We start from the raw sequence: 7,794 nt of genomic DNA, 5'->3' as shown, positions 1-7,794 counted from the left end.
CACGCACTCTTTTTGCTACTATAGAGAGACTAACAACCCCCCAAGTCACATTCCAAGTGAAATGCTCTCAGACAGCAAATGTAGTGAGTTTGCTAACTTCTTCTCTGAGAAAATCAATAATATCAGAAAGGTGATCAGCACATCCTTGAGCTGCGCCGGGGTCAGACAAATCAGACCACAACATCAGAAAGTAGTTACGATGTCTGATTTCGAAGCAGTTGATGGTAAAATTTTGGAAGAAACAGTACAGCATCTTAAAACATCAACCTGTGCCCTTGACACACTTCCAACATCTTTTTTCAAAAGTGTCTTTAACTGTTTAGAAGCAGATCTCCTAAAAGTGGTAAATTCATCACTTCACTCTGGGACTTTTCCAAAGTCCCTTAAAACTGCAGTTGTTAAGCCCCTCCTAAAAAAGAGCAACCTAGATAACACTGTATTGAGCAACTACAGACCAATCTCAAATCTTCCTTTCATAGGCAAGATCATTGAAAAAGTTGTTTTCAATCAGCTGAACAAATTCTTAATTTCTAATGGTTACTTTGACATTTTTCAATCTGGTTTCAGACCACACCACAGTACAGAGACAGCGCTCATAAAGATAATAAATGATATTCGCCTCAACACAGACACAGGCAAACTATCAGTGCTGGTGCTACTCGACCTCAGTGCTGCTTTTGACACTGGCGATCACAACATACTTCTTGACAGGCTGGAAAACTGGGTTGGGCTTTCTGGGTTGGTCCTGAAATGGTTCAAGTCATACTTAGAAGGGAGAGGTTATTATGTAAGTATAGGTGGCCATAAATCTGAGTGGACATCCATGACATGCGGAGTCCCGCAAGGCTCAATTCTTGGGCCACTCCTGTTCAACCTGTATATGCTCCCACTAAGCCAAATAATGAGAGAGAACAAAATTGCCTATCACAGTTATGCAGACGACACTCAGATCTACTTAGCTCTATCCCCTAACGACTACAGCCCCATCGACTCCCTGTGCAAATGCATTGATGAAGTTAACAGTTGGATGTGCCAAAACTTTCTTCAGTTAAACAAAGAGAAAACTGAAGTCATTGCGTTTGGAAACAAAGATGAAGTTCTCAAGGTGAATGCATACCTTGACGCTAGGGGTCAAACAACTAAAAATCAAGTCAGGAATCTTGGTGTGATTCTGGAGTCTGACCTTAGTTTCAGCAGTCACGTCAAAGCAATAACTAAATCAGCATACTATCATCTCAAAAATATCGCAAGAATTAGATGCTTTGTTTCCAGACAAGACTTAGAGAAACTTGTGCATGCTTTCATCACCAGCAGGGTGGATTATTGTAATGGCCTCCTCACTGGCCTTCCCAAAAAGACCATTAGACAGCTCCAGCTCATTCAGAACGCTGCTGCCAGGATTCTGAGCAGAACCAGAAAATATGAACATATCACACCAGTCCTTAGGTCGCTACACTGGCTACCAGTTACATTTAGGATTGATTTTAAAGTATTATTAATGGTATATAAATCACTCAGTGGACTAGGACCTCAATACATTACTGATATGCTCATTGAATATAAACCCATCAGATCACTCAGATCATTAGGATCACATCAGCTAGAAATACCAAGGGTTCACTCAAAGCAAGGAGAGTCAGCTTTTAGCTATTATGCCAGTCGCAGCTGGAACCAGCTTCCAGAAGAGATCAGATGTGCTCCAACAGTAGCCACATTCAAATCCAGACTCAAAACACATCTGTTTAGTTATGCATTTACTGAATGAGCACTATGCTCCGTCCGAACTGATTGCACTATATTACATATGCACTATTTTAATTATTTTCTATTTCTCTTGTTTTTATTCTTATTTTTAACTGTTTTTTACTTTTATTCCTGTTTTATTCTTTTTCACACATTTAAACAGTTTTTATTAAAATCACATTTATTTTCTTTTAATTGATATTTTAAATTCATGTATCTTTGATTTTTGTTTTCTCATTTCTATGTAAAGCACTTTGAATGACCTTTGTGTATGAAATGTGCTATACAAATAAACTTTGCCTTGCCTTGCCTTGCCTTGCAAAAATATATATAAAAACGTGTTCTAAAGACAATCTAAGCACTTGTTGGTTTAGAAAGACAGAGGGGAAGTGATTTATGATTAAATTGCAATTTTGGGGTGAACCATCCCCTCAAACAATTACAGCGAGACAACATGTAAAACAAATTAATTAACATTTAAAGAAAAAAATTCTCTCTCACACACACACACACATTGGCATATGTGGTTTACCGGGACAATTCCATTGACACAATGCATTTTATACTGTACAAACTGTATATTCTATTACCCCAGTCCCTAAGCCCAACCATAACAAAAATCTGTTGGAAGTCTTTAATCTATGAAAAAGTACCACTTAGTATTGTGTCCCTGTAAAGCATGTTTATAGCATATTAAACATGTCATTATACACTATTCCCCATAAACCACATATACCAACCCACACGCACACACACCTCTCACACACAGACCAAGTAATTAGAACAAGTTAAACACATTTAACCAAAACACCACCACTCTTTTTACAGAACAAAACATTCTCCTTTGCAAACACAGGCGCTAACACTAACTGCTTTTCTTTTGCTAAAGTTGTCTCTTGCACCCACCCTCTTGATCGAGCCACCTCTTCATTGTCCCCTCCACAACTGTTAGGGACCTTCTCCGAACTGCATCTTTAAAATAAATAATCCATATTGTCATTGTGAAATCTTTAACATTTAATGAGCATATTAAAAAGAAATGTCAAATTTTTATTAACAAATAATTAAAGGAATAGTCTACTCATTTTCAATATTAAAATATGTTATTACCTTAACTAAGAATTGTTGATACATCCCTCTATCATCTGTGTGCGTGCACGTAAGCGCTGGAGCGCGCTGCGACGCTTCGATAGCATTTAGCTTAGCCCCATTCATTCAATGGTACCATTTAGAGATAAAGTTAGAAGTGACCAAACACATCAACGTTTTCCCTATTTAAGATGAGTAGTTATACGAGCAAGTTTGGTGGTACAAAATAAAACGTAGTGCTTTTCTAAGCGGATTTAAAAGAGGAGCTACATTTTATGGCTTAATAGCACTTTTGGGAGTACTTCGACTCGGCGCAGTAACACCCTCCCTCTCCCATTATGAGAGGGAGAAGGGGAGCGGACTTTTCAGGCGAGTTGTGTGCAATCCATCCCAGATAGCATATACGTTTGGGCCACATGTGGGTATTATCTGGCACATATGGCCTAGATGAGGCATGGCTGAACAGATATGGGCCAAATTGTGGCCATATATGTTTTGCCATAACTTTAAAATCAGTGGGAAATGCTCTTTTGGTTTACAACTCATTTTGAGGTATCTGGCCTAGATAACAAGAAACACATGAGAACCATATGTGGTGGAGCTATGGCACACAGTGAGAAACATCGAGTTGTGGTAAATATTTGGGTTATACGTGGAAAACACAGGAATCCTGAAATCAAGTGCGGCAGACATCCGTCGTTCCACACCTCAGGTTGCAATGCATCTTCCCTCCTATTGGTGGAGTGAGACTACGGCGCGAATTTGACTGAGGCACGGGCAGCGGCAGCACTTCTGCTTTTCTCACGACTGTGAACGTTCAGGTAAGTTATTTGGCACTTTAAAGTCATATAATTGAAATATGCAGCATTATGTGTCAATATTGCATGTTATTAAGCGTTTAGTTATTCGTTTAATTAAGGAAGGGGTCAAATTTCCTCGGTTTAACAGTACAGTTTAATACGTTATACTGTAGGGGTCCGCTGGTTTGCCGTTTTAAAGTCCGATGTTTTCGGCTATAAATAAACCGCAGGGGTCCAATTAGCATTTTCCCTAGTTTAACAATATAATTTTATGTAGCCTACGTTACTGGTCCGCTGGTTTGCCGTTTTAAATTCCGATGTTTTTGGCTATAAATCAACAGTACGCTATGTCATGTTTAATATCATTCTGAATTCAGGCGACGCAGTCTGACGTCGGTGTTAATGTTAGTCAAAGAACCTAAAGTGTGTAACTTACACAATCATTAAACTAATCATAGTAATAATAATTACTAAGAATTACGTTACATTAATATGTGGATTATTGCATGTATCTTTTTATTTAAATCTGAAATGATATTCGACCAAGCCTTTTCCCTTTATAAAATGAAGTTTTAACGTTAGGCTATTAAGAGTGTTGTCACGATACCAGAATTATGACTTTCGATACAACACCGGGAAACACCTTGTTAACATGACCTTATAGTGAACTGCAGTTCTACTACATATTGATGTGTTAATGTTCATTTCAACATTTACTAATAAGTTGCATTCAAATCTTAAATTGTTCTGTGAACTAACATGAACAAACAATGATCTGCAGTATTTCTATTATCTAATGTTATCAAAGATTACCAAATACAGTAAGACATGTAGGCTATCACTAGTGGCTAGTTAATACATTACATTTTGTTAACAAATTAAACGTTATTGTAAGTGTTATCAATTTTAAATTAATTAAAAAATAAACTTCACTTCACTGCTTGTTCATGCCTTGCTTTTTGGCCATTATCTGCTCTTCATTTAAAATAAATAATTACATGGCAATGTGATTGTGCAGATATGTTTGCAAAAATCACATGATCAATTATGTTAACATTCTCTAACCTTTCACAAATACGAACCCCAACCTGTCATAACCTGTGGGTGCTATGACCGAATTCTTATTTAATAATTTGAGTAATTTAATGGTGGTTTTAAATAAAAACATGAGCACAATATAGTTTATAGTTTATTTTATCTTTGTTATTAAAATAAGCAAAGATGCAAATAAAAAGCAATATGACAATTACTACAATAAGAAAGATACAAATCAAATAAACAGTGCTTCAAATTTTTCATAATTTTCTGTTCCCACAAGTGAACTAAACCTGTCTCTTCACTGTATATGTTGTATGATGTGCTTACAATTTATATAATTTTAAGAAAAATTCAGCAATTTTATTAATATCTGAAATTATGCTGAAATCACTATGTAGCCTTCCTGCTTTTAACATGCTTCCTTTTTACAACAGATTTTCTTTTGATTTTTTCTTACAGATTTATTTGGTGAGACTTTTCCCATCAAATTATCATCATGGACATTGCAAGTAAATGTAAACCAAATAACCTTAGAAGGAGGGCTGTTAAAAGAGTAAATGACTTATTTGACTCCCTTGGTTGCGTTCAAGATAGTGAGGAGGAATTACACTCAGATCATTTATTTACCAGGCATGTGTCAGATTCTGAAGAGCCATGTGCAGAGTCATCTTTAGAGGTGGATTCTGATGATAACCAATCTGATGATGGGAATTTAGTGAGTGATGATTTGGTTGCTTCGCTGGCAGGCTGGGCTGTAAATTTTGGAATCTCTCTGATTGCTTTGTCTGCCCTTTTGACCATACTTAGGGTGCATCTCCCTTTCCTTCCTAAAGATGGTAGAACTCTGCTTAGAACAAAAACCTCTTACCAGACTCAAATGATAGCTGGTGGAGATTTCCATTACTTCTGTATACTAAATTCACTAAAGACAGCATTTGAAAGCATGTGGTCCAAAGTTCCGGACCAACATATTTTTAGACTGCAGTTAAACTTTGATGGCATTCCACTGTTTAATAGCAACTCTGTCCAGTTTTGGCCAATACTTGGTATTCTTCAAGACTGTAAAGTAAAGAGGCCCTTCGTAATCGGACTGTTCTGTGGTAGCTCTAAACCTAAATCTTTGAACGAATATTTGAAAGATCTTGTAAGTGAATTGAAAACACTGAGCTGTGGGTTTGGGATTAAAGGCAAATGGTTCTTTTTGAAAGTTAGTTCTGTTGTATGTGATGCACCTGCTAGGGCTTTTATCAAAGCCATCAAGAGTCACACTGGCCACTCTGCCTGTGGTAAATGTACTCAAACTGGCCTGTATCTCAAACACCGAATGACCTTTCCTGAAATTAATGCCCCACTTAGGACAGATCTTTCTTTCCGGCAGATGATAGATGAAGACCATCATGTTGGCAAGTCTCCTCTAATAGAAACAAACATTGACATGGTTGGAGGTTTTCCTCATGACTACATGCATCTGGTTTGTCTTGGGATGATGCGTAGACTTTTGGATCTTTGGCTGAGTTCAGGGCCACTCCGTGTTCGTTTATCTTCCCAACTAAGTCAAGTAATTTCAGATTCGCTTGTAGGCTTGAGATTTTACATACCTTCTGATTTTGCACGTAAACCAAGACCACTAACACACAGACTGAGATGGAAAGCTACAGAACTCAGGCAGTTCTTGCTATACACTGGTCCAGTGGTCCTTTGTAATGTCCTGGCCCCACCAGTGTACAACCATTTTATGCTTTTGTCAGTTTCTGTTCATATTCTTCTCAGTCGGAAATTTTGCTTTCTGTTAAATGACTTTGCTCATACATGTCTAGTGTCTTTTGTTGAACATTTTGGCGTGTTATATGGTCAGGAATTTCTTTGTTACAATGTGCATGGATTAGTGCACCTCTGTGAGGATGTAAAGCAGCATGGCAATTTAGAAGAATTTTCCGCTTTTCCATTTGAAAACTTCTTGGGCACTCTTAAAAAGCTTGTCAGAAGACCTAGCAATCCTTTAGCCCAAGTCATTCGCAGGCTATCTGAAATAAATGCTCAGAGCAATGCACGTGATGAGACCATCCATAGGACCCTTAGACGTGAACACAACAATGGCCCTGTACCTTTGATATTTTCAAAAGCAGTTAACCAGTTTCAAGAGGCTTTCCTTGGTGGTTTAGTCATTAAAATAACTGAAGGAGACAATTGTGTGAAAATACAGAATAGAATTGCCACTGTTGTGAACATCATTTTGAGCGAAGGAAACGTGTTTATTGTGTACAAAGAGTATAAACATAGAAGCTCTTTCTTTGACTATCCAATGAATTCAAGTGATTTGGGAATTTTTGTTGTGAGGGAACTCTCTGAAGATGTGCACATCTCAGAGTTTGATGGCAGTATTGAGAAGTATGTTAGGTTACCTCTTAGAGAAAATTTTGTTGTTTTACCATTACTACATTCTGCACAAGTTCATGAAACAGAACATTAAATATGGGATGTGTGGCATTACAAAAGTCTCAGTTGGTAAGTATATATCTAATTGTTGTTACTTATTTTTAATTCATAATGTCTGACTCGCTAGTTGATAAAACCTGTTGTAATTGCAAGATAAGGTGCTATGAAGTTGGGAGAACATTTTAAAGAGCTAAAATTAAGTTCAACTTACAAGGTCTTACTGTTAGGTAGGAGTGTGCGATATGTATTGTCAATAATAATATAGTAATAGTTGTTTTAGCTGACATTGCAAACATTTTTTTTGTATGTACATGTTTTTGCATGACATAGTCTCATGGAATGACATCCAAATTTCAATATTATATAATGGAGCAAAAAATGCCCCATAGGAGTTTTTGAAATTTTATTTGATAAATTTAAGCATTATCAGTCAAGCAAGCAATATGTTTTTATATCTTTCAGGAATTTTTAACTCTCCTGACAGGCGGTTTTGAAAATAGGAATGTGTTCTTTAAAGATTAGTTCCCCTAAAAAAGAAAATTCTGTTATGAATTACTCTCAAGTTGTTCCAAACCTGTATAAACTTCTTCCTTCTACTGAACACAGAACAAGATATTTTTGAGAATGTCAGTCGCTAAACAGTTGATGGACCTTATTGACTTCTATAGTATGTTTCTTTTTTCTCTTC

Source organism: Misgurnus anguillicaudatus, chromosome 7 (assembly GCF_027580225.2).
Source record: "Misgurnus anguillicaudatus chromosome 7, ASM2758022v2, whole genome shotgun sequence".
NCBI lineage: Eukaryota > Metazoa > Chordata > Actinopteri > Cypriniformes > Cobitidae > Misgurnus > Misgurnus anguillicaudatus.
The sequence above is the reverse complement of the archived record's forward strand: the minus strand, read 5'-3'. Positions refer to the sequence as shown.